This window comes from Chiloscyllium plagiosum, unplaced genomic scaffold (assembly GCF_037043375.1).
Source record: "Chiloscyllium plagiosum isolate Xiang-an unplaced genomic scaffold, Cpla_swu_hap1 HiC_scaffold_29, whole genome shotgun sequence".
In the NCBI taxonomy this organism is placed as follows: domain Eukaryota; kingdom Metazoa; phylum Chordata; class Chondrichthyes; order Orectolobiformes; family Hemiscylliidae; genus Chiloscyllium; species Chiloscyllium plagiosum.
In genome coordinates this window covers 83,325,182-83,352,529 of record NW_028270167.1, presented here as the reverse complement: position 1 = coordinate 83,352,529, position 27,348 = coordinate 83,325,182, and the positions used below count along the sequence as shown (strand labels likewise).

The 27,348-nt window shown below is 45.0% G+C and overlaps 1 long non-coding RNA gene across 2 annotated transcripts; it reads right to left on the bottom strand.

The window, feature by feature from the left end:
* Nucleotides 1–187: 187 nt before the first annotated feature.
* On the bottom strand, nucleotides 188–26,733 carry LOC122543866 (uncharacterized). 2 transcript variants are annotated; one of them, XR_015752091.1, is made up of 6 exons: nucleotides 26,626–26,733; nucleotides 21,177–21,284; nucleotides 17,979–18,085; nucleotides 12,869–12,975; nucleotides 7,097–7,666; nucleotides 188–446 (listed from the first exon to the last, which is right to left on the bottom strand). It is a non-coding gene; the product is annotated as an uncharacterized LOC122543866 (long non-coding RNA). The 2 variants fall into 2 exon arrangements; XR_015752090.1 differs by lacking the exon at nucleotides 188–446 and having other exon boundaries at nucleotides 6,847–7,666.
* Nucleotides 26,734–27,348: the final 615 nt, after the last annotated feature.

Here is a 27,348-nt window from a genome sequence, read left to right as displayed (position 1 = left end):
ATTGCTGTGAGTCTAAAGTCACAATGTTGGCCAGACCAGGTAAGGATGGCAGCTTCCTTCCTGAAAGGGCATTAGCGAACCAGATGGTTTTTTCTGACAATCGATTAATGGTCATCATTAGACTCTAAATTCACAAGTTTTTTTAAATTGAATTCAAATCCCCCATCCGCTGCAGCAGGCTTTGAACCCAGGTCTCCAGAACACTATCTGGAGTTTTAGATTAATTGTCTCGCGACAATATCACTCGGCCAATACTTCCCCACATCGCTGTCCATCTGCACAGAGTGAACAGCGATTTTCTGGTTCATCAGGACTGGGTAATCACACATACGTTTGCTCAATGATTGCAGGAGTTGGATGTTGATTGGAAATTGACATCCATCTCCAAACCATGTATTCTGGGGTTTGTTTCTGGTGATGATTGGAAGCACCATCAGTCTTGTTATCTTTTGGGGATAAAAGCAGTTTCAATTAGCTTTCTGTTAAATGCATGGCAATCAATTCTATCTCACAACTCTTAGGCAGATTAGTTTCTTTTGAAGGGCTCTCCATCTCCCCAACCTCCTCCACCTTCACCCCCAACAGTACAATAATCTCATAGTGTCTCTTTGTGACTATGAATGAGACAATCTTATCTGCTGCTTCTGTCCCTAATCCTGTGTCAAGTTGGATCTTAAACTCCCCTTGCTGCAGTTGTGGTCCTGCATCATTGTACAGTGTTGCTCGTATTTCATGTCTTGGCCTATCAGTGTTCATGATACTTCATGTAGTATATGGGCCAATAGTGTAAGAGTTTAGCTCTTTCCTTCCACCAACAGCAATAGAATATTACTCCAACAAAACTTACAGAATCACGGCCCCGCATATCCCCAAACCTACCTCTTACCATCAAACTAGAGTATCAATCCTCATTCAACTGAAAGAATTCAGGAGGCATGTCAGTTACAGCAGCATGAATACCTAAAAATGAGGTGTTAACCTGATGAAGTTCTCAAAGAGGACTACTTGTGTGCCTAACAGCATAAGCAGCAAGCGATAGACAGAGTGAAGCAATCCGGGAAACAACAGAACAGATCTAAGATCTGCAGTCCAACCAAATCCAGTTGTGAATGAAGTCAGAGCACAGCTGGAGTTCTGAGGACAATTCTCTTCAAGATAGTAATAATTTTAAAGAGATGTTTAAAAAGTATGGTGACTTGAGTATAATGGAAGAAGTTGATTGGTGGGTAGCTGATAATCTTGTTTTAATCTGAAGTTAATTTAGGATTAGTTAACAAATAAACACATGGTAGGGAATCCCAGCCCCATGGAGTGCACATCCAGTTCCATGTGGGAAATCCAAGACACTTCTTGTGTGAGTGACAACCACAAGAACACGGAGGTGACACGGGAAATGTCAAGAACACTCGTTTGACTGCAGTTAAAGTACTACACTCGCTTCTGATCCCCACATTCAAGGGTTGATGTGATCACACCAGAGAGGGTACAGAGGAGATTGATCAGAATATTTCTACAATTGGAAAATTTCTGCTCTGAGGAAAGGTTGGATAGGCTGGGGATGATTTCCGAGGAGGATGAGGTGAGATTTAATTGAAGTGATAAAATGCTAAAGAATCCAGATCGAGTGGATAGGGAGGAGCTATTCATTAACTGAGAGGTCAGAAACTGGAGGATTTAGATTGAAACTAATTCCCAGAAAGAAGAGGAAGGGAGAATTCATTTCACTCGGAGATGGTGGGGAGCAGGAACGCATTGATGGGACAGTAACCTGCATCACATTAGAATAAAAGGACATGGATGTAACTGGAACATGCAGGGCTGCTGACTAAAGTCTGCAGAATGGGATCATTGTGATTTATTTAACATTTCTCCAGAATATTAAACTCAAGTCCAATTTGAGAATTTATGAACACCACCCAACCTGAATTCCAAATGTCAGAATAAATTTATCAGAAAGTTACAGCACAAATCGAGGCCACTTGGCCTATCCTGCATGTGTTGGCTGTAATAAAATGACCCAGGCTTTACAGCGTTCTGTACTCACCAATGAGAGCAACAATTTCAGACTGCGTACTCTGCCCTCCATGTTGTTATAATCTGTTTTTTCAATGTATTTCTTTGACAGCTGCTCCCCTTGTTTCCTGGTTTCTTTCTCAGCCCTAACTCCATTCCCCATAGCCTTGAGGGACTACCATTTCTGAAATTTAATCTCTTCTGCGTTCCCCCGTGTGACAGACTGTCTTTTTGTCCTTGTCTCACCCCCACCTTGCTCAAAACTCGTTACATTTCTGATGTTTCCCAGACCTCTGTGACTTCACAGCGCCCCCTGAGTCAGTGGCACGAGTTTTGAATTCTCTTCCTCATGAGATAATTGGAAATCTTTCTGGCTGCAGTTTCCCCCAGATTTTATTTTGGAAAAAAAAGAGGATTTGCGTCAGAATCAAGTACTTGTCAGCCTTCATCCACAATCCTGAGCACTTAGACATAATATGTGACTCTCCCACAGATGTGCAGGTTTGATGGATTGGCTGTGCTAACATGGCTTGTAGTGTGTAGGTTAGGTGGGTTTGATTAGCCATGCTAAATGTGGGTTTATGGAGGTAGGGTGGGACAGCAGGTCATTGTAGACTCGATGGACCGAATAGTCTCTTTGTGCGCCTAAGGGAATTCTGTAATTCTAAATACTTATGATTGTTGTCACATTTTCCTAAGTCCAGGTTCATTCAATTCAGGTACACATGCTGCCTTTTGTGTTTCTGTGGGTGCTCACTCAATCCTTTCGTTCTGTTTTACATCAATTTCACACTGTATGTGAGGGTGGGAATGAATCCGTAAAAATAAATACTCCAACTGAAACTCGTCACAAGTCAGGAATTGGTTCTGCTACTAGCATCACTCACAACAGGAAAATAAAGATTCAGTCACAAATCTGACAGAAACGCAGTGGTTATTAGTCACCAGGAAAGGCTTAACATCTTAAAACTCTTAAGAAAAGAGGAGGCTGAGAGACAACTTGGTACAAGTAGGAAGCTTTGTGTCTGTGTTTTCAGAGATTTGAGGTTGAAATCATTGGGCTGGAAGCATGTTTCATTGCCCCAGGTCATCAAAGGTGCTATCTAAATGTGCATCTTTCTTTCTGCCCATCTGTCTGAGTCAACAATCAGATGGATAGGTAATTGTCTGAGTGTTTTCCCGAATCCCTGATTGTGAGGGGAGGCAGATTCAATCTCAGGTGCCAGCTGCCTCTAGTCCACCCACATGGGCATGTTGAAGAGCATGACAGGAGAATGGATTTAAACCGAGAGTTCAGTGCCAGAATGAAATAGGAAGCAGCAAATAAACGGGACTTTTGGATCCCACGGGATAGAGACTCCAGGATTAGTCCTTGTTGGCATTCCCATAGTCACACGAGGCAGCATTCCATGATGAGAGTTAAATCCGGGTGGCAGTGGAGGGAGCCACTGAACATTAGCAGGTTTAGTTCAAACACAGGAGGTTTGTTCAGTCAGTAACAGTGTTAGACATGAATGTGAAGTGAGCATTGAGGGGAAATGTTACCACAAGTTGCAGATGGATAACTTTCATTGGAACAGGAGGACGCCATTCAGCCTTTCAACACTGCTCTGTCATTCAATAGATCATGGCTTATTTGTGGCCTAAGATGCAATGTTCAAAACTCTCCAAACTCATCAATAAACCCATCTGCAACAGACAAGATCAATATTCAAAAACGAAACATCTGCAAATGCTGGGAAATCAGGAACAAAAACAGAAATTGCTGGAAAAATTCAACAGATCTGGTAGCATCTGTGGAGAGTGAACCTTAGGTTCCAGTGACCGGTCAGGTGACCACCTGCAGCTGACCATTCTGCCTTTTCTTTAACACTCTCTGGAACAGGTTCTGGTGCGAGGGGAATGAGACTGTCAATAACAACTTAGAAAATAGGAGGATGTGCTCAATCAGAATAAAACATATTTTGGTCTTTCACTTTTAATTCAACTGCAAACATTAATCATGATCATTTCAGAAATAAGATAATAGGCCAGAAATCAACTCTTCATGTCATTAGATTAGATTACTTACAGTGTGGAAACAGGCCCTTCGGCCCAACAAGTCCACACCGCCCCGCCGAAGCGCAAACCACCCATACCCCTACATTTACCCCTTACCTAACACTACGGTCAATTTAGCATGGCCAATTCACCTTACCTGCACATCTTTGGACTGTGGGAGGAAACCGGAGCACCAGGAGGAAACCCACGCAGACACGGGGAGAACGTGCAAACTCCACACAGTCAGTCGCCTGAGGCGGGAATTGAACCTCTCTGTACCTGTGTCTCACTTGTGTTCACCGAGACACTCATTCAATCTGACCGCTTTATAAACCCTGGCCGGATATTTCCTTAGAGGGCTCAGAATGAAATATTCACTGAATTGTTACTGCGCCACCGTGCCGCCCATTGAGTCTGGGAAACTGTTAATTCTAACCTAGTCCAGCCTACATGTGAATCTAGACACTGAATAACGTGGTTGACTCTGAACCATCTCTTGGGCAGTTAGAATGGATGACAAATGCTGCCCCAGCAAGTGATGCCGTGATCCCACAAACAAACAAAACAAATCCAATCGCTGTGGTTACTTGTGAACTGGCCGGTGTTATTGGAAGAGGATGAATGGGACGGTTTATGGGGTTAAGAGAGAAGAATGGCATTCAGTGAGGTGATCCTTTGGAGAACTGATGAGCCAATCAGCCTCCTTTTGCGCAGTAGCAATTCAGTGAATATTTCATTCTAAGGAAATATCCGGGCAGGGTTTATAAAGACGTCAGATTGAATGAGTGTCTCGGTGAACACAAGTGCGACACAGGTACAGAGAGGTTTTGGGACGGATTAAATTATATTTTATATATTTGCACAGTCATCAACTTTACAGCAGTTAAAACTGGGAGTGATCAAGAGAGTGGAATTAGAGCAGCAAATAAATCTTAAACATTTATGCATCGAAAGGGGATGCTGGGTAAAGATACCGTGGTTAGTGCTTATTTTATTCCAGGAACACCAGCCTAGGAGCACATGCTTCCTGTATCTATCCTCTCTAGCTCTTGAAGACTTTTGTTCCTTTGAAGGGTATCATGTTTAGATACCCCAGAGAAGTCAGCTTCAAGCTCCTCAATCTCTCCTGCCAGGGCAATGCTGCTGTTAGAATTCAATTCACTGGTGCATGTTACTGGCTGCTTCATGGACTGGAACTGACAATTGAGACTGAAAGGTTACTGTATAAAATATCTTCAATGGTATTACCAGACGTGAGTGGTTTTAGGAAAATGACCTTGGCTTACAGGCATTGAGTGTCAGAGCACTTCCTGTTGTGGGGCATCCTGTTTAGATTCAATCTATTGATAACTATTAGAACTGACTTGCAGTGGCTCTGTCAAAGTGGTCAGAGCATTATGGCTGTCATCGAAGCTGGTAACAAACTTCCCATGGGTTAAAAATCGTAAATGATAGAGTATGTACGAAATCTGATGGCACTGTTGGAGTATTGATGTTGTTGTTAATCACATTAACTCGGCTGGAGTTGACTCAATTTATATTGTCTCTTTCTGAATCTCAGGATGTCTCTCTGGGCAATAAGTCTCCAATAAACAGCAATGTGACAATGAGCAGGGATCATCTGTTTTGATTTAAATTGGGATTATAGCACTGCTGCTTCACAGCACCAGATACAAGGTTGGAGTCCAGCCTTAGTCAACAGACTGCGTGGAGTTTGCACATTCTCCTATGATTGTGTGAGCCCCCTCCAGGTGCTCTGGTTTCCTCCCACAGTTCAAAGATTTGTGGGTTAGGTGGATCAGTTGTGCGAAATTGTCCACAGTGTCCAGGATTGTGCAGACTCGGTGGATCAGCCATGGGAAATGCAGTGTTACAGGGATGGAGTGCTCCAGGTGGGATGCTCTTTGGATGGTTGGTGGGGTTTGATGGGCCAATGCTCTCCTGCCACACTGTCGGGATTCTATTCTATGATTGAGGATAAAGCAGGGTGTCCTTAGAGAAGGAGTATGTGGTATGTATCAATGCTCTCGATGCCTTTGGATAGAGGTGGGCATCGTAGGGGATACAGTGCTTTCCCTCCACTGCTTCCCTCTCACCCCTAACTACTTTGATTTGGTCCCTTCCCACTCTGTCATTTGTAATGGTTTGCTTTGCCTGTAATGGGCTTTGTTTGTAAACATTCAATTGGTTACACGGGTGGTTTACTGCAGGTGATTATATATTAACAAAACCCAAAATGGCGTAATGATGAACGTGGGAATGTTGCTCAGCTGTGTGAGATAACACTGGAATCAACCAATGAGAAACAAAGAAGTATGTGACCCATTCACACAGCTGTGTGATGGGCGGCACGGTGGCTCGCACTGCTGCCTCACAGCGCCAGAGACCTGGGTTCAATTCCCGCCTCAGGCGACTGACTGTGTGGAGTTTGCACGTTCTCCCCGTGTCTGCGTGGGTTTCCTCCGGGTACTCCGGTTTCCTCCCACAGTCCAAAGATGTGCAGGGTCAGGTGAATTGGTGTTAGGTAAGGGGTAAATGTAGGGGTATGGGTGGGTTGCGCTTCAGCGGGTCGGTGTGGACTTGTTGGGCTGAAGGGCCTGTTTCCACATTGTAACGTAATCTAATCTGTAATCTAAACTAACACTTCTGGGTACGGGAAATGGGGGGGGAAATAGAACACTTCACAGCTCACAAAAGAATAACTCAAAAGCAGTTAAATCAAATCAATGGTGTAGAAAGGGAAGGAATATTTCCCTGGAGCTTGAGTAACTGGAAAGTGATGGTTTCCGGGAATAGACAGGATTTTGTTTTACAGGGCGTTTGAAATTTTTAAAACTGTTATATTCAGATAGTTTCATTTCTTTTCGTTTAGTTTTATTTACAATATTTTAAAACTAAATTCACAAACCTGGTGTTAAAGACAAATGATAAATAAAATCCATCAAACCGTCCCTCACTGAAAACTGATGTGAAAGTGCAATCTCCTGCAGAATCCCTGCCCTGCTTATGTCTTTCTACCGCGGCTCCATCGCTATATACATACCTGGGAGATAGCAGCAGGAGGCCATTTGGCCTTTCAATCCTGCTCCACGATTCAAGGGGAAACAGCTGACCATCCAGCTCAATCTCCTGTTCCTGCTGTGTTCCAATCCCCTTTCATGACTTTACCTCAAACAACTATATCCAAGTCCTCCTTGGGCTTCACTGCCTTTTGTTCCAGTGGCGTTGCTATGTAAATGTGTGGGTGTAGGCAGGGGTAATGTGATGGTGCTGGCTCCTGGAGGATACACCCAGCGTCCCTCGTCATCCTGCAGTAACATCAATTGGGTTTCAGCAACTCGAGATAGAAACCGTTTCCAGGATATGGGCATTACTGGCTCAGCCAGCATTTATTCCCCATCTCTCCTTACCCTTGAGAAGATGGTAGTGAGCTGCTGTCTTGTACAATTCACAGTCCATTTGGCGCAGAGAGACCGACAATGCCGTGAGGAGATTGTTGCCGGATTTTGGCCGAGTGATTCTCCATCTTTGGTTCTTCAAATGCTGGTTAACTTTATCACAATCTGCTCATGATTTTGAGATTTCAGTCTGCAAATCTTCACCATCTAGCACCCTGTATAAAGGAATATGTACAGATTAGAAATTCAGAGCAGACAATTCTATTTTCTCTGGAATATCTTTTTCCTCATTCTTCCCCCAAAGCTGTAACCCTCCAGCCCACCTACTCTCTCCCACCATTCTGACTCTACTATCTCTAATATACACCCTTCACATTCTCATGGAGTTACTGATAAACAGATCCATACACCACTTCCCGTCCCTGGTTAGACTCTGCACCCTTTCCGGGTTCACTTCCTTTCCTTTCAGTTGCTGCAAGTCAATAATGTAACAGCAGAATGAAACAAAAAGAAACAGACAGGGAGATGGCAGATCCTGGACAGAAGAGGAACCTTCAGTTTGGGAGAATGGGTCACATCCTTCTTTGTCAAGGAAAAGAAAGGACTGTAGGACAAGGAATAATCTGCCATGGGTGGCTAAGGAAATAAGAGTCCATCAAACTGAAATAGAATGCATACAAATTGCCAAAGACAGACAGTCGCCCATGGCCGGAATCGAACCCGGGTACCTGGTGCTGTGAGGCAGCAGTGCTAATCACTGAGCCGTCTCTGTTGAGTGGAGGGGACATGACTGGAGGACTGGGTCAATGGGATTGTGAACAGTGAATGAATATGGAGGACACTGGGGGATGGACAGGTCAGTGAGGGACAGGATAAGTGCAGCAGCAGGAGGGGATCCTGGACAAACTGAGCAATGGGAGAGTCTGACAGGAGTGAAACTACAGAAACGTTCCGTTTGGAGGCTCAGGCAGGGACAGCTGGGAGACAGTATGGCCTGATGGCTTGGGCGGGTTTACTAATCAGCCTCTTCAAAGGGATACAGGGACTGCCTTTCAAAAGGAACTCACCTGTGTTGGTGACATTAACAAGACTCAATACAGAGTCACTGACAAAATGCTGGCGTACTTGAACTTCATCCAGAATATGAACACCTATAACTGGGCAACGCAGACCCCAATGTACAGAGTTAAATCCTGGATACTAATAACAGCTTTGTGCATGGGAAATCATATCTCATGAATTTGACTCTGTTTTTTTGAAGAAGTAACAAAGAGGATTGTTGAGGTCAGAGCATGGGCTTGATCTACATGGACTTCAGTAACGTGTTTGTTAAGGTTCCTCATGGGAGACTGGTCAGCAAGGTTAGATCGCATGGAGTACAGAACTGGCTCGAAGGTAGAAGGCAGAGAGGGCTTTTCAGGCTGGAGGCCTGTGACCAGTGGAGTGTCACAAGGATCGGTGCTGGATCCACTACTTTTCGTCATTTATATGCATGATTTGGATGTGAACATAAGAGGTATTGTAAGTAAGTTTGCAGATGACACCAAAAATGGGAGGTGTAGTAGACAGTGAAAGAGATTACCTCAGAGTACAAGAGGATCTGGATCAGATGGGTGAATGGATTGAGGAGTTCAGTTTAGAAAAAATGCGAGCTGCTTCATTTTGGAAAAACAAACTTTAGCAGGATTGATACAGTTAATAGTAAGTTCCTGGGGAGTGCTGCTAAACAAAGAGTCCTTGGAGTGCAGGTTCATAGTTCCTTGACAGTAGAGTAGCAAGTAGATAGAATAGTGAAGGCCGCAGTTGGTCTGCTTGTCTTTATTGGTCAGAGCATTGATGAAAGGGGTTGGGAGGTCATATTGCGGTTGTACAGGATATTTCAAAAGTTGCTGAATCAATATTCCATAGAATTCTGTTCCCCTTCCTATCAGATGGATGTTCTTAAACTTTAAAGAGATCAGAAAAGAATTATAGCATGTTGCCAGGGTTGGATAGGCTGTTTTCCCTGGAGCGTCAGAGGCTGAATGGTGACCTGAAAGAGATTTTTTAAATCAGGCTTGGCATGGATACGGTAATAGACAAGTTTTTTGCCCTACAGTGGGGGAGTACAGAACTAGGGGACTGTGGGGGAGTGTAGGCAGACAGGGGGTGGGACCGAAATGGGTGGGGAAAGAGAGGGGGTGGACAGAGACAGGTGGGGACAGAAAGTGGGACTAGAGAGGAGGGGAACAGACAGGGGGAACAGAGGTGGCTGACAGAAAGTGGGGACAGACCGGGGGTGGGGGTGGGGGGGGGAGGCAACCAACAAAGGGGGGGGGAAGAGACGGTGGGTGGGGGAGGAAGAGGGGGCATGGGGGAACAGGCCGACAGAGTGGGGGGGGGGAACGGACAGAGTGGGGGGAGACGGGGGGAGCAGACAGAGCGGGGGAAGACTAGGGGAACAGAGGGGGATGATGGAGAGTTATTTTATACATCTAAAACTCAACCCTGTTCCTGTTTTCTCCTCCTCACCTTAATTCCATCTGAAGGGCTCAGAACAACTGTATAGTTGTTGGAAAGTAGAGTTTCAGGGAGATCAGGTGCTGAACAGGGCATTTGGGACACTAACATTGAATGGAATGTGCTGATTCGATTCGATTCCACTGTCTGTGGGGTGTTTGCACATTCTCCCTGTGTGTCTGCGTGGGCTTCATCTGGATGCTCTTAATTTCCTCCCACAAATCCAAAGACATGCAGGTTAGCTGGATTAGCTTTGGGTAATGGTAGGTTACAGAGTTAGGGTGGGATGCTGTTCCGATGGTTGGTATAGTCTCATGGGCCGAAGGCCTGCTTCCACACTGTAGGGATCCTGTCACTGAGTATAGGGATTAGGAGGTCACGTTGTGGCTGAGTTGGGCATTGGTGAGGCCAGTTTTAAAATACTGCATTCAATTGTGGTCTCCCTGATTTCAGAAAGATGTTACCAGAATAGGACTCAACCTCTTAATGACAAGTTCCTGGGAAGTGCTGACAGACAAACAGACCATGCAGTGTTGGTTGATAGTTCCTTGAAAGTGTGGTTGAATGTAGACAGGTCGGTGAAGGTGGTGTGTGCGATATGCTAGCTGTTATTGGGCAGTGCATCGAGGATAGGAGTTGGGAGACCATGTTTCGGTTGTACAGTTTATTGGCTCGGACACTTTTGCAAGCCCCATACTACTTTCAATTCCAGTCTCCCTGCTATAGGATGGATGTTGGGAAACTTGCAAGAGTTCAGAAAAGCTTTTCCAGGGTGTTGCTAGTACTGGAACATTTGAACCATAGGGAGAGGCTGAATCGGCTGAGGCTATTTCCCTGCAGCACTGGACACTTTAGGTGGCTTTATCGAACTTTATAAAATCATGAGGAGCAATGATAGGGTGACTACTCATGGTTTCTTTTTTCCAAGGATAGGGGAGACCAAACAAATGTGAATCTTTTTTCCAAGGTGGAAATGACAAATTCTAAAGAAGAGATGGCAAGTTTAAAGGAAATGAAAACCGAAACAACTGAAGATACTGTAAACCAGGAAGAGAAACAGAAGTTTCTGTAAAAGGTCAGCAGGTCTAGCAGCATCTGTGAAAAGAAATTAGAGTTAACGTATCTGAGGAAGGGTGACCAGACCCGAAACTTTAACTGATTTTCCTTCACAGATGTTGCATGACCTGCTGAGCATTTCCAACAACATCTGTGCAAGTTTAAAGGGAGTTGTTTGGAGTATATACCTGAGAGTAACTTTATAAAGTGCGAGTCAGACCACATCTGGAGTAATGACAGAAGTTTTGGTCCCTTTATTTAAGGAAATACGTCAATTCATCAGAGGCATTTCACAGAATATTGACTGGGATGAACCCTTGATTACAGGGATTATCTTTTAAGAAAAGGCTGAAGATGTTCGGACTCTACTCACTGGATTTGGGATGAATGAGAGGTGATCTCATTGTAACATGTAGGATTCTTAAGGAGTTTGACAGGGTAAATACTGGGAGGATGTTTCCCATCATGAGGGAGTCTGGAACCAGATTCTGGGTCAGTCACGGAATCACGGGTTCTGTTTTGGATTCGTCAAGTTTAAGGCAACACCGACACAGGTCAGTGGTTTCAGTAGCAATGGAGCTGGGGTGAGGTGGAGACAAGCAACATTTTAAGAGATTAGACTTCCTGGGTGTTTGTGATTGTGTAGAGGTCTGATGAGAAGGTCACCTTGGGGTCAGATATGAGAGCAATATTGTGAAGAGTGTGGTTCTGCCCCAGATAGTTCCCAGGAAGAGGGAGGGGCTCAGCAGTAAGGGAAAGTAATTTGTAATAGCAACTGAAGGGAATGGGTTTAACCATTGCAGCGTTCCGTTGCAGGAAATTGCAGCCGATCCCGTAGTGGGAGAATGATGAGCAGTTTGATAACTGAGTAATGGAGAGGGATGATGAGGAGGGAGAGCTGGGCATTGTCAGTGTACATGTGAAACCTAACATGGTGCTTTTGGACGATGTCATCTCCTGGCAGTGTGTAGGTGAGATACAGGAGGGACCAAGGAGAGATCCTTAAGGGACACCAAATACAAGGAATTCAGAAAGGAAAGGGAGAGTTGGGATGGAGCAGGTTTTTCCAACAACGGTGGGGTCAAATATTAGTTTGTAGCAGAATGGGAGAGAAGGACATAACCAGAAAAGACAGACAGATAGAACAAGCAACAATATCTGTGAATTGGTGAGGAGGAGTGATGAGGAGGAGGAGGAGCCCAACTCCAAAAGCACTATTTCTACATTAGTGACGTCACCCAACTCCACCCTAGTCTCAGCTCATTGACTGAAATACTCGTCCATCCCTGTGTTATCTCCAGACTTCGTTATCCAAACACACTCCTGGCCAGCCTCCCACATTCAACTTACATGCAATCTCAAGAGTATCTAAAACCCTACTGCCCAAGTGCTCACTTGTACCAAAACTTGTTGATCCATCAAAAGGCTCCTATTAACAAGCAACAATTTAAAATTCTCACCCTTGATGTAATTCCTGGCTGGGAACATCCCTGTCTCCCTGCACCACACAACCTGTGAGACCCCGACAACTCATTTTCTTTCAGACTCCCAATGATGTGTTTATTCATTGCTTCAATTGTCTGGCTGTTTCTACTGTTGCCAAGGCAACACGGTCTGGAATTCCCACTCTAACCCTCTCAGACCTGCTTTCCTCCTTTAAGGTATTCCTGAAAACCTGCTTATTTGGCAACTCTTTTGATCACCTGAGCTAATATCCCCATCTGTGGCCTTATGTCAGATGTTCTCAATAGTATTTCTGTGAAATTATAAACATGATTAAAAAAAAACAAACTGTTGTTGATTTGCATATACATTGTCAACTCTTCACTGTCGCTGAGTGAATAATCTATAACAGCTCTTACCCAAACACATTGTGGGAGCACCTTCACCACACGAACTGCAGCTGTACAAGGAAGTCAAACATCACCTTCTCCACAAGCAATGGGGCTTTAGCACTGATGACTGGTATCTGTGGAGGGAGAAACACACAGTTAATATTTCAGGGAGTGAAAAATGCATTATAGGGAGGGATAATGGTGCAGAATTTGGGATTTTCAAATTTGTGTTTTACAATGTGCACTAAGTTCTATAAAACTTCTCATCCCATACCATGAAAATTTCCTTCTCTTCCTGGTCAATATGTCTTTCCTTTCCCCTGCCCTTCACCTTCACACATTTCCAATGCCTTGGTCACAACAACACTGTGCTGTCAGTGACGTTTATCACGTGGTTGAGTATTGTCCCGCCCCACATTCACTCCGATTGGTTGAAGGACCAACTAGCACCTCTAGCCCCCGTTCCCCCACTCTTATTGGTCCTGCGCTGACATCAATAATCCGAGGCCCATTGTGGGCTGGAGCATGCTCAGTGCTTCCTGCTTTTGCTGCTGTTCATCAGGTATGAGAGAGAGGGCTCATCCCTGTTTCTCCTGATGTCAGACAATAGCAACAACTACCTGTATTGAATGGAGCCTTTCACACTGACAAATCTCCTAAAATGCTTCACGAATGATGGAAACGTTGATTAAAAAGAACGATTTTTAGATACATCTTTAAGGCGGAGAGAGGGGTTTAGGGAGGATATTCCAATGGTTTGTGTCCTCGGCAGCGACAATCGTGGAGTGATATAGGTGGGCAACAGCTTACAATGGAGACAGTTAGTGGCTAACCATAGGTTAACAACCTCATGTCGTAGCCCCCTACCCAACCCACCAGGCCTTGTTCTCACAGCCTGCCATTACACACTACCTATGGTTAGCCACTAACAGTCTCCATTAACAGCCAGCCACCCTCCCCAGCCAGATCGTTAACCTTTATCCAACCGTTCTTCTCACTCTATCCCCACCTATCCTTTACTCCTTTTATCTTCCCCCACACTAACTTCTGCACATAAACTGACTTTTTTCGCAGTAACATCTGTCCTGAGGAAGGGACACTAGGTCTGAAACTTTAACTATGATTTCTCATCACAGATACTGCCAGACCTGCTGAGCCTTTCCAGAACCTCCTGGTTGTTGTTTCTGATTTACATCTTCCGCAGTTCTTTTGGTTTTAATTTAACGGGAGTTTGTAATTCAGGTCCAACAGCCTCTGTCCCAGTCTCTGCTGTCTCTCCCAACCCCAAACAGTGACACTGCACCTGCACAGCTCATGGACAGGTGTTGTCTTGCTGGCCACACCCCTCATTCAATCCCATGGCTGCAGGACCACACAGACTCTCCTCCCATTGGTCTGGAGCTGCCGTCAATCATCCGGGCCCCATTGTGATGAGAGTGGAGGGCTAATCCCTCTCTCTGCCCTGGGATGAGCTTCATCATTCACAGTGAATGGGGCAGTATCACAGAGCACAGGGGCTGGGGGCTATTCAGCCCATTGGGGCTGTACTCTCTCCCTCTGGAGATGCTGCAAATCTGTCCCAAGTCCCCTCCCTTGTGCCCATAGCTCCCCAAATCTTTCCTTAAAAAGTAAAATTCCAAGTCTGTTTCAGAATACCTGCTGAATCTGTGTCGTTCAGACTGTTCCAAATGCTCAGAACTTACTGAGTAAAATAGTGTTCACATTTTCACCTTGTATTATTTGCCAATTACTTGAAAGTAGTTACTAAAAATTGTGACAGTGTTAACAATCCCTCTCTCTCTCTGCAAATTCAAGATCTTGGAACCTAATCTGCACCAGATCGAAATCACTGCTTCACGTTCTCAGCTCCAAGGATAATTATCTGTGCTTCAGCTACCTCTCCACAAAATAGAGGAATGCATCTTAATTTATTAAGATCAAAGAAACAGACCTTCGGTCCAACAAGGAATCCTAAGCTAATGGATTCCCATTTACCAACTATTGCCCTGTATCCATCAAAACCCTTCCTAGTCATGTACCCAATTGGAAGCCTTTTAAATGTTGTGATTTTATCAGCCTCCACTACTTCATCTGGTAACTCCTCCCATACACACACCACACTCAGCTTGAAAACGTTGCCACTTAGATCCCTTTTCAATCTTTGCCCTCTCAACTTAAACCCAGGTGCTCTAGTTTTGGACCCACCTAACCTGAGGAAATAGGAACCCAGCTGCTCACCTTATCCACGCCCCTTGTGATTTTATAAATCTCCATGAAGTCACCTCACAGTCTTTGACTCTCCACAGAAAATAGCCCCAGCCTATTCAGCCTCCCCCTGTAGCCCAAATCCTCCAATCCTCCAATCTTGTCCAAACCTTTTCAAGTTTCACAGCATCATTCCCAGAACAGGAAAATTCAAACTGAAAACAGAATTCCAGAAGTGGCTTAATCAACGTCCTGTCCAGCCACAATATGACATCCCAGTTTCTGTATTCAATGCATTGACCAATAACGGAGAGCGTTAATGGAGTCCCATTGCCAGCGGTTCACCCTTATCCCTCTAAAGTCTTCCTCTTCATGTACCCAATCAAAAGCCTTTTAAATGCTGCAATTGTACTATCCTCCACCCCTTCCTCTGGCAGTTCATTCCATACTTGCAATGCCCTCAACATGAATAAGATGCCCCTTAGCTCCCTTTTAAATCTTTCCCCTCTCACCTTAAGCCTGTACCCTCCAGTTCTGGACCCACCGAACTTGGGAGAAAGTCCCTGACTGCTCACCTTATCCATGCCCTTCATGATTTTATAAGATCACCTCTCAGCCTCCAACTCTCCAGGGAAAATAGTCCCAGCCTATTCAGCCTTTCCCAATAGCTCAAAACGTCCAACCCTGGCAAAATTCTTGCAAATGTTTTCTGAACCCTTTCAAGTTTCTCAACATTATTCCATGAACAGGGAAATTGGAACTGAAAACAGAATTCCAGAATGGCCTTCATCAGCGCCCTGTCCAGCCACAATATGACGTCACAACAGCTGCATTCAAGGCATTGACCAATAATGAGGAGCGTACCAAATGCTGCATTCACTCCCCTGCCTACCTGTGACTCTTCTTTCAAGGAACTAGGAACCTGCCCTCCAAGGTCTCTTTGTTCAGCAATGTTCCCCAGGACTTTGCCATTAAGTGTAAAAGTCCTGCCCTGATTTGCCTTTCCAAAATACAACAGCTCACATTTATCTAAATTGAACTCCGTCTGCCATTCCTTGCTCCAATGGCCCATCTGATCATGATCCTGTTGTATTCTGAACTAACCTTCTTCACTGTCCACTACACATCCAATTTTGGTGTCTTCTGTAAACCTACTGACCATACCTCATATATTCACATCCAAGTCATTTATTTAAGGGCTCAATATCCATTCTTGCAGCACATTGCTGCTCACAGGCCTCCAGTCCGCAGAGCAACCATCCATCATCCTCTGTCTCCAACCTTCAAGGTAGTTTTGTAATGGCTTGCTCTCCCTGCATTCCATGTTATCTAACCCTGCTAACCAGTCTGCTTTGTGAAACCTTGTTGAATGTCCATATAAACAACATTCACAGCCTGGATTAATCAATTTTCTTTGTCACTTCAAAACACTCACTCAAGTTAGTGAGACACAATTGTGCACGTACAAAGCCACATCGACGGTCCCTGATCATTCCTTACCTTTCCAAAAAGATGGATATCCTGTCCCTCAGAATCCCTTCCAACAACTTGCCTGCCACTGACTTTAGGCTCACTGTTCTCTTGTTCCATGGCCTCTCCTTACCACCTTTTTAAAATAATGACACCTCACCTGTCGCTATCAACGATACAAATACCTCAGGAGAGGCCCAACAATCACTTCCCTATATTTCCAGAAAGTTCCAGGATACACCTGATCAGGTTTCAGGGCTTTATCCACCTTGATGCGATTTAAGACATCCAGTACCACCTCCTCTGTAACATGGACACTTTTCAAGTTATCACGGTTTATTTCTCCAAACTCTCGAGCTTCCATATACTTCTCCAGTAAAAATGAAGTGAAATATTTGCATATCTTTCGCACCCCCTGTGTTTCCATAGACAGCCTTGAAGACCTTTAAGGGGTCCTATTCTCTGGTCCAGTTAATCTTTTGTCTGTGATATATTTGTTTAAGCTCTTTGGATTCTACTCCAGGACATCCCAGAAAGGCCTACTTCAAGGTCTGTAACTTTCCTCTGACTTGATCAACAATGCCCTCCAACACATACCCTCCACTTCCCGCACCTCCGCCTTTACCCTACCCCTCCAGCCACAATAAAGAATATAACCCTGCGGTCTTCACCTTCCACCCCATTAATCTCCAGATACAGCGCATTAAAATCTGTTATTTCTGCTACCTAACGTCAGACCCCACCAGTACAGACATACTTCCCTCCCCAACCCTATCTGTGTTCCGCAGATACCATTCCCTCTGCACCTCCCATGTTCGTTCCACACCCTTGACCGTCCCTTGCCGTCATGGGAGATGTAAAACGTGTGACCACACCTCCCTCTGACCTCTGTCCAAGACAACAAAAGGATCTTTTCACATCAAGCAGAGATTTGCCTGCACATCCCAAAACCTCATATACTGCATCTGGACACTATGGGAAATTTTACGTGGTTCATCCAACTAACTTACACATCTTTGAACTGTGGGAGGAAACTGGAACACCCGAAGGAAACCCTCACAAACACTGGGGAGAATGTGCCAACTTGAACACAGGCAGTCGCCTGAGGCTGGAATCAAACCCAGGACCCTGGGGCTGAGGAAGCAGCGCTAACCACTGAGCCACAATACTGTGGGTTCTTTGGTGCTGATGCGCTGCCCCACTGATAACTCAGTCACTCACCCTGCCTCATTTCCTAAGTAGCAGTGATGACGGAGTGAAATTATCGCTAGACAGTTAATCCAGAGACCCAGATAACATTCTGGGGACCCGTGTTTGAATCCCATCACGGCAGATTTTGGAACGTGAATTCAATAAATATCTGGAAAAATAATCTAGTGACGACAAGGAATCCATTGTCAATTGTTGGAAAAAACAATGTGGTTCACTCACGACCTTTAGGGAAAGAAAATGCCATCCTTACCTGGTCTGGTCTGCATGGGACTCCAGACCATAGCAACGTGGTTACTCTTAACTGCCCTCTGGGTAAACGCAGCAATAAATGCTGGCCGAGCCAGTGACAGCCTTATCCTGTGAATGAATATAGAAAACAGGTCAGGTTTTGTTCCTTCTCTAGTAGGTACATTCTACAAACTGAATCTGAAATGTTCTCGTACACACTGAACAAATACCTTCCCATCCAAGCCCTTGACACTACAGCACTCCGAGGCCATGTTGTTAAAGTTAAAAACCCTTATCATTGCATTCATATTATTCTTACAGATAACTGATGTCTCCTGGTAAAATTGTGTCTCAATTCCTCGCTGACTATTGGGAGAGAGACTAAATTACAATCCCAGTAAGATGGTCATCCCTTTGTTATTTCTCAGTCCCAACCAAATAACTTGCCTAGAGGTACTCCCAGGAATATCCTCCCGAAGCCCAGCCATAATGTTATCCCTAATCAAAAACACCTCTCTCCCTGCTCTGTTGGCCCCTTTCTATCTTTGCTATAGCATCTATACCCTGGAACATTAAACTGCTAGTCCTATCCATCCCTGAGTGATGCCTCTGTAATTGCTGTAATATCCCAGTGCCATGTTCAAAACCATACCCTGAGCCCACCTTCCTGACCTGTCAGGTCTCTTGCACTGAAATAAATGCAGTCCAACAGGTCCGTCGCACCTCATTCTGTGACTTGCTCTTGCCTGCCTCGACAGTCTGACTGGTGAACAGTACCAGCCTCAGACTCATCACTTTTCTCACTATCTCTTTAGGATTACCCTGACTCCCTCACAGGTTTAATGCCTCCCGAGTGGCACTAGCAAATCTCCCTGTTAGTCAGGACCCCATGCTTTCCCCTTCCTATGCCATTGGTACCAATGTACAATATCCTCCCACTGGTTATTTTCCCTTTTGAGAATATTCTGCTCCCTCTGTGAGACATCCTTGACACTGGCACCAGGGCAGCACCACCACATTCTAATGTCTCACTGTCAGCTGCAGAAATGGCAGACTGTGCCCCTGACTAGAGAGTCCCCACTCACCATCGATCATGTGGAACTGGATATACCTCACATTATGTTAGAAGCCAGTCTCAGTACCAGTAACTTGACTGTCAGTGCTACATTCCCCTGAAAGTCTATTACCACCTACATTTTCCAAAACAGTATACTTGTCTGAGATGGGGATAGCCACAGGAGACTCCTGCAGTACCGACCTACCCCTCCTAGCTTTTCTGGCGGTAACCCATCTACCTGACTGTATCTGCAGTATTCTGCATTCCTGAGACTGCCACCTATAACACCCCCCGGCTCCTGTCAATTCCTCACTGCCTTTAATCACTTCTCCACCAATCCATGAGATCCAACAGGATTTGCAATCACACTTGCTGCAGACATAATCATCAGGATCATTGAAACTCTCCCTAATCTCCCACATCCGACAGGAACAGCACGACACTCTACATAGGCCATCTCTCTGCCTTAACAACCTACAGACCAAGACAAAGGCACAGTCTTACTGCTCAGAAAATATTGCCAGACAATAACTTAATGCTTACGTTTCATATTTTAAACATTTAATCAAGAGACCTTAAGACATTAAAAAGAAATCCTCACCTTACTCACGATTGTAGATTTAATAAAATAAAAGCGACTAAGATTGATATTTGAAGAGACTGAAACTCACTGAGCTGATCCCCGGCTCGGAGTACTTCCAAGGGCGAGGTCTCTCGGAGGGCAGCTGTGAAATGTCATTGTTTCTCTTCTCTGCCTACTCCATTTCCAGAGAGGTTTTTAACTTCACAGCAAGTCAGCTCAGAGAGGTCACTGCTTGGTTTTATTCACTGGGGATTGCCTTTGCTGCCCAGAGCAGTATTTATTGGCCACCTTTACTTGTTTTGGAGAAAGTGTGGTTAACCGCCTCCCTGAAATGCTCCAGTCCATGTACACAACAGTGATGTTTGGACAACAATCCCCCTCTGGCCATACAACCCTCCCTGTCTCTGTAATCCCCCTCCGGCTTCAGAAATTACATGTCCGTGGCAAAAGATTTTTATTTGGATTCATTTTTGTTTCATAAACTCCCCCAAAAAAGTGAAATATTTTGCCCCCAAACAAATTTCTGTTGATTGACCTTTTGGAGAGGCTGACACATGGACGTTGCAGTATTTTATCTCAAATTGTACACGTAGAATGATGGAACTTTCTTTTAAACATTGCTAAAGAGGGAGACAATGGCTTAATGGTATGCCTGCCAGGTGAGTGATATGTACAGTGTTCCGAGGATTAGGGATAGAATCCCAACATGGCTGATGGCAGCATCGGAATTCAATACAATCTAGAATGAAAAGGCCATGATTGTTGATTGTTAGAAAACCTATCTGGTTCACTAATGTCCTGTAGGGAAGGAAACGGTCATCCTCACCTGATCTGGCCAACATGTGACTCCAGACCCACAGCAATGTGGTTAACTCTCAACTGCCCTCAGGAAAAATACTTTACAAACTGTTAACAAATACTCCGCAGGTATCACTTAAAAACTGGCTGTTCACATTGGGACCATGTGAATTTCTGAACGGCCTGAACTAAAACTGAGTTTCAGCTTCACCTTCTCCCTGTCTCACATCAGTCTGTTTACACCCAACTCCAGAACAATCTCATTGAGCCAAGCAGCCCTCACAGTGCAGCCCTGTCATTTTCATTGTCTGCTCATACCTACATTGCCCTCAGCCTCCTGCACTTTCCAATGCATCTCAATGTGAGCTCAGGGACACCACCTCATCTCCCCATTCAACCCTTTGTAACCCCAGAGTCAACATGGACCTCAGCAGTTTCTGAATGAACAGACACTTGTCAGAAGCTGGAACATTCCACCTGAAAAGGTACTGGAATTTGAGTCCAAAAGGATTCTTAATGGGAAATTTGCACGGAATTGAAAATATGAAGTTTACAGGTTAACATCATGAAGTGGGTGATTGGGTCTAAATCTGAGAGTTCTTACAAAGAGACGACATGTAATTTGGATAAATCTGTGCTCCCTCTCAGGCCAATATCCCCTTCGTCAGCTGCAGGTCCCATAACAGAGAATACACCCAAAGGGTGAACCAACCATGAATTTGTACATCTTTCTGCTTAACAAAAATATTGAAGATATCTCCCCACAAACAGAACAGACAAACCTTTTTCCTTCCACAGTTAAATGCCAATGATATTCAGATCCTGATGACTCCATTGACTGTAAAAACTTGCTTTTGAGATCCCAGCCTCAGTTATTCTGATTTAATATTCTATGAAATGAATTCACAAAACAAAACTCACAGTCAGTACAGGAAGAATATAACGACATACTTTTTTCTTGGTATGTGCTTGATGTGTAAATGCCTCTCTTCAAGTTGCACGATCCCCCCCCCCCCCCCCCCCCCCCAATCCTAGGAAGGGGACATGCACATGCACCTCACTGTACCTTACCCCGAATAAAAATGGCGGCCATATCCCAGGACCTTTCACCGCCTGAGGGCCGCAGCCATTTTCCCATCTGCTGCAAACGCGGGATTAAGAGTTTCTAATTCAGACTTACAAACCGCACAGAATGTAATTAAAACTTCCCAGTCTAAAGTGACTCATTATCTCCCTGTCTCCAAGGCCACTCTCCCCTTCCCTGTTTGTGTCTCCCACATTCACCAACGGCCGAATCGCGTGGCACTGCACAGGCAGAGTTACTGGTGACGTGTCATCCCACTGGCCACGCCCCTCATTCACTCCCATTGTTTGGATGACCAGCTGGTTTCCACTTCATCCACCAGTCCTGCCACCTTTTCCTATTGGTCCGAAGCTGCCATCAATCAGCTGGAGCCCATTGTGAGGTCAGTGGTGGGATCCTCCCCCGTCTGAATCAAACCCTGAAGGTGTATGGATGGTGTCAATCAGGAACAACAAGCAGAAGGTGCTGGGAAAGCTCAGCAGGTCTGGCAGCATCTGGGAACAGAAATCTGTCCGGTGGCCCTTCCTCAGAACCGATGGGAGCTGGGAAAATCAGTGTGGAAACAGGCCATTCGGCCCAAAAGTTCCACAGCGTCCCTCCAAAGGGTATTCAACCCAGACCCATTCCCCTACCCTATTACTGTATATTTCTCCTGACTAATGCACCTAATCTACACATCCCTGAACATTATGGGAAATTCAGCTTGGCCAATTCAACTAACCTGCAGATCTTTATACTGCAGGAGATATGGGTTAAAGAGTAAATAATAGGCAGGAACAGAACCCAAAGAGAGACCAGAACATTTTGGAAAGAAAAAGGAGTGGATTACGATCTGGCTAGGAGGGTGTATTGTTGTTAATGGAGGGGACAGGAACCTGTGTCTGGCAGCATCTCAGTGGAGGTGGCGGAAATGGCGACTGATGATCTACGTTCTGCTGCAAAAACAGACCCCGAGCTTCCAGCTGCCTGCCACTTTCAACACACGAGTCTGTTCCCTGGCCAACATCTCTGTCTCATGCTTAGTGCAGTGTTCCAGTGAGGCCAGAACATTCCAAATGGCCCCGTATTTCAAGGACTGCAATTTCCCCTCCCATGTGGTCAATATGATCCACGAAATCTTCTCCACTTCCCGCACATCTGCCTTTGAAACCCACATCTCCAACTGCAACAAGGATAGAACACCCCCCCCCCCCAAGTCCTTACCTTCCACCCAGATACAACATATCATCCTCTGCAATTTCCACGAGCTACAATCAGACCGGACCACCAGATTCTTAAGGGGTTTGACAGAATAAATACTGATGTGTCTGAGGGTAAATACTGAGGGGGGAGTTTGAAACCAGACTCTGAGTCAGTCACAGAATCAAGGGTTCTGTTTCGGATTCGTCAAGTTTAAGGCAACACAGACACGGGTAAGGTGTTTCAGTAGAAATGGAGCTGGGGTGAGGAGGAGATAAGCAACGTTTAAGAGATTGGAATTTCTGGTGTTTGGGATTGTGTAGATGTCTGATCAGAAGGTCAGCTTCGCGTCAGATATAACTGCAATACTGTGAAGAGTGTAGTTCTGCTGCATAGTTCCCAGTGAGAGGTAGAGGCTCAGCAGTAAGGGAAAGGAATTTGTCAGGCAACGGGTTTAACCACTACAATGTTTCATTGGAGGAAACTGCGCCTAATCGAGTAGTGGGAATGTGGTAAGCAGTTTGATAACTGAATAACAGTGGGGTAATGGAGAGGGATGATGGAGAGGGAGAGCTGGGCATCGTCAGTGTACATGTGAAACCCAACATGGTGCTTTTGCACAATGTCATCTCCTGGTAGTATGTACCTGAGATACAGAAGGGACCAAGGACACCAAATGCAAGGAATTCAGAAAGGAAAGGGAGAGTGGAGATGGAGCAGGATTTTGGGAGAGAAGGACATAACCAGAAAAGACAGAACAAGGAACAATATCTGTGAATCGGCGAGGGGGACTGATGAGGAGGAGGAGGAGGAGGAAAGAGAGTTGGAAAGTCTATAGTTTAGTGAAATTAGGGTAAAGGGTCAAGCTCTGATAAGGCTTGACAAGAGACTGGAGGAAGATGTAAGTTTAGGACAAAAACCGGGAACACCCCGTGAGGCAGTTTGGCTCGGCGGGCTAGTGGGAGGGAGGGAAGCAGCACATCAGATTATCTCAGTCTTAGTGACAGAGAAACTCCATGTGCTCCAAACTCTTGTTGTTGGAGAGAAGGATGGAGGAGACAGAATGATGGACAGTGTTTCACAAAGAAACAAAACCTGGGTAAGTCATATTTAAAGTGAGTGAACAAACCTAATGTGTTTAACTTTTATCCAAACGATTAAAACAAACGACTGAAGTCCTGGTTCGAGTCCCATCTTGGCAAATGGTGGAATCTGAATTCAAGAAAAAATAACTGGAATTAGGAATCTCCTGATCTCCATGGAACCATTGTCAATGGCAAAAAAAACCCTGCCAACCTGACAGTCGCCCAGCAAGCTACTCACTGAAATAATCACAGCAACGTTTCAACAAAGTAATGAAACTGGATGGACCACTCGGCATCTAAGAAGGCACCAGAAAATACAACCATAGAATCAGCCCTCTCGATGGTGCAATGACCTCCACATCTGGATTTTGGTGCCAAAATGTGCAGAGCTGTCTCACAGACCAATCAAGGAACAGCCTGACATACTCATACTCATGAAAACAGCCCTTACAGACAATGACCAGACACCACTATCACCATCCCAAGATATTGAGATTGTGGTGATGGAAAAGTGCAACAGGTCAGGCAGCATCCGAGGAGAAGGAGAATCGATGTTTCGAGCCTAAGCCCTTCATCAGCCTTATCTGCTGTGCTTTTCCAGCACCAGACTCTTGACTCTAATCTCCAGCATCTGCAGTCTTCACTTTCTTCTGAAATCTCTGGATATGTCCTGCCCTAGTGGCAGGATAGACCAGGCAGAGGTCGTGGCACAGACAGGGAGGATTTGCCCTTGGAGTACTCAGCATTGACTCCGGACACCAGGAAATCTCAGGGCTCCTGCTGATTACCACGTACTGTCCTCCCTTGGCTGATGGATCAGTTCTCCTTCATGTTGAACAACATTTGAAGGAAGCACTGAGGAAGTAAAATGGTGTCAAACGTACTCTGGGTGCAGGAATTCAATGTCCACAATTGAGACTAACTCTGCAACAGAATTACTGACTGAGCTGGCCAGGTCCTAAAGGATAGAGCTGTTCATCTGAGTCTGCAGTGGGTGGTGAGGGAACCAAGAGTGTACAACCTACTTGATCTCATTGTTATGAAGTGACCAGCTGCAGATACATCTGTCCATGAGAGTATCAGTACGAACGACCATCACACATTCCTTTATGAGTCACAAGTCTTGGCTTAAAGTTGAGAAACACCTCTATTGTGTTGAGTGACACTATCACTGTTCTAAATGGGACAGACTTTGAAGAGATGTAGGATCTCAAACTGGGTATCTCTGAGGCACTGTGGGACATCAACAGCAGCAGAACTGTACTCCAGCACAATCTGAAATCTCATGGGTTTGTAAATCCCGCTCTCACCCATCACAATGGACAGTAAAGGAGGGCATGCCAAGAGCAGAACCAGGCATACCTAAAAATGAAGTGCCAACCTGATGAAGCTACCAAACAGGACCATTTGCATTTCAAACAGCATCAGCAGCAAGCAATAGAGCTAAACAATCCCAAATCCAATGGAACAGATCGGAGCTCTGCAGTTCTGCCACACCCAGTTGTGAACGGTGATGGACAATTAAACAACTCACTGATGGAAGCATCACAGATATCCCAACCCTTACTGATGGAGGGGCCTCACACATCCATGTACCAGATAAGATGACAGCATCTGCAGCAATCATCAGCCAGATGCAAAGTGAGATGATCCATCTTAGCCTTCTCCAGTGGTTTCTGACATCACAGATGTGAGTTTTAAGCCAGTTAGCTTGAGTTTGAATAACATCAAGAAATGGTTAAGCAGTGCAAAGGCTATGGGCTCTGCCAACATTCTGGCAATAATACTGACAGCGTGTCCTCCAGAACTTGCCACCCAAGTCACGTACCGCTCCAGCACTGGCATCTACCGACAATGTGAAACATTGCCTCGGCATGTTCAACACAAAAACACAGGACAATCCAACCCAGCCAATTTCCCTCTATCAGTCCACACTCGATCAGCAGTAAAGTGATGGAACATGTTATCAACAGGGCTATCAAGCAGCAGCTGCTCAGCAACAGCCACCTGAGTAACACTCATTTTAGTCTCCACCAGGGCCACTTAGCTCCCGATTGTGGTACTGCCCTGATTCACAACCCGACAACTAACTGAATCCCAGAGGCGAGGTGAGGGGGACAGCCCAGTCCCACTCCAAGACCACTAATTCTAGCTGATTCCACCCTTGTCTCAGCTCATACACTCTCATCCATCTTGTGTTATCTCCAGACTTCATTATCCAAACGTACTCCTGGCCAGCTTCCCACATCCAACCTCCCTGTAATCTCAAGAAAAATCTCTGCTGCCCAAGAACTCCCTCGTACCAAAACTTGTTGATCCATCAAAAGGTTGCTATTCATAATCAACAACATATAGCCACAGAGATGTACAGCATGGAAACAGACCCTTCAATCCAACCCGTCCATGCTGATCAGATATCCCAACCCAATCTCGTCTCACCTGCCATCATCCGGCCCACATCCCTCAATTTAAAATTCTCACTCTTGATTTAATTCCTGATTGTGATCATCCCTAGCTCGCTGCATCTCACACCCTGTGAGACCTCGACAACCCATTCTGTTCGAGTCTTCCAATGACCTGTTAATTCATTACTTCACCTGTGTGGCTGCTTTTACAGTTGCCAAATCAACGAGGTCTGAAATTCGCAGCCAAAACCTCACAGGTCTGCTTTCCTCCTTTAAGACATTCCTCAAAACCTGCTTATTTGGCAATGCTTTTGGTCACCTGACCTAATATCACCATCTCTGGCCTTATGTTTAAAATTCTGAATGATATTTTTGTGGAATTATAAGCATGATAATAAAAATACAAACTGTTGTTGATTTGGACATTATCTTCAGATCTTTACTGTTGCTGTAATGAATACTCTGTAATGTCTCTTACCCAACCACATTGTGGGAGCACCTTCACCACACAAACTGCAGCTGTACAAGAAAGTCAAACATCACCCTCTCCACAGGCAACAGGGCTTTGGCATTGATCACTGGTATCTGTGGAAGGAGAAACACAGTTGATGTTTCAGGAAGTGCAAAATGGATTACAGGGAATGAAAATGGTGCAGAATGAGATAGTCAGAAATGGAAGGAAGATACACTTGCTAATTGGAAAAAGGAATTCTTGACTGTTAAAGAATTTCCAGAAAATATTGATAAGCAGCACATGGTCAGGGGCTGTGCGGCAGTGAAAAATTAACTTACAAAAATGTCCGTTAAAATAATAATAAAATACCAAACAGACCTAAAATACACCCATTGTTCGATACTGACGAAGCTAGATATTGACAAAGTGGTCATGAGGGAGCCCGGAGATGAAGCAGAGCAGTATTAGCTGTTATGATCCCACAGTCATAGAGATGTATAGCACCGACACAGACCCTTTGGTCTAACTCATCCTTGCCAACCAGGTATCCGAACCAAGTCTATTCCCATTTGCCAGCACTTGGCCCATATCCCTGTATACGCTTCCTAATCATATCATGTGTCTATTTAGATGCCTTTAACATGTTTTAATTGTACTAGCCTCCACCACTTCCTCTGGCAGCTCATTCCACCCACTGCATGAAAGAGTTGTCCTTTAGGCCCCTTTGAAATTTTATCCGTCCAGCCG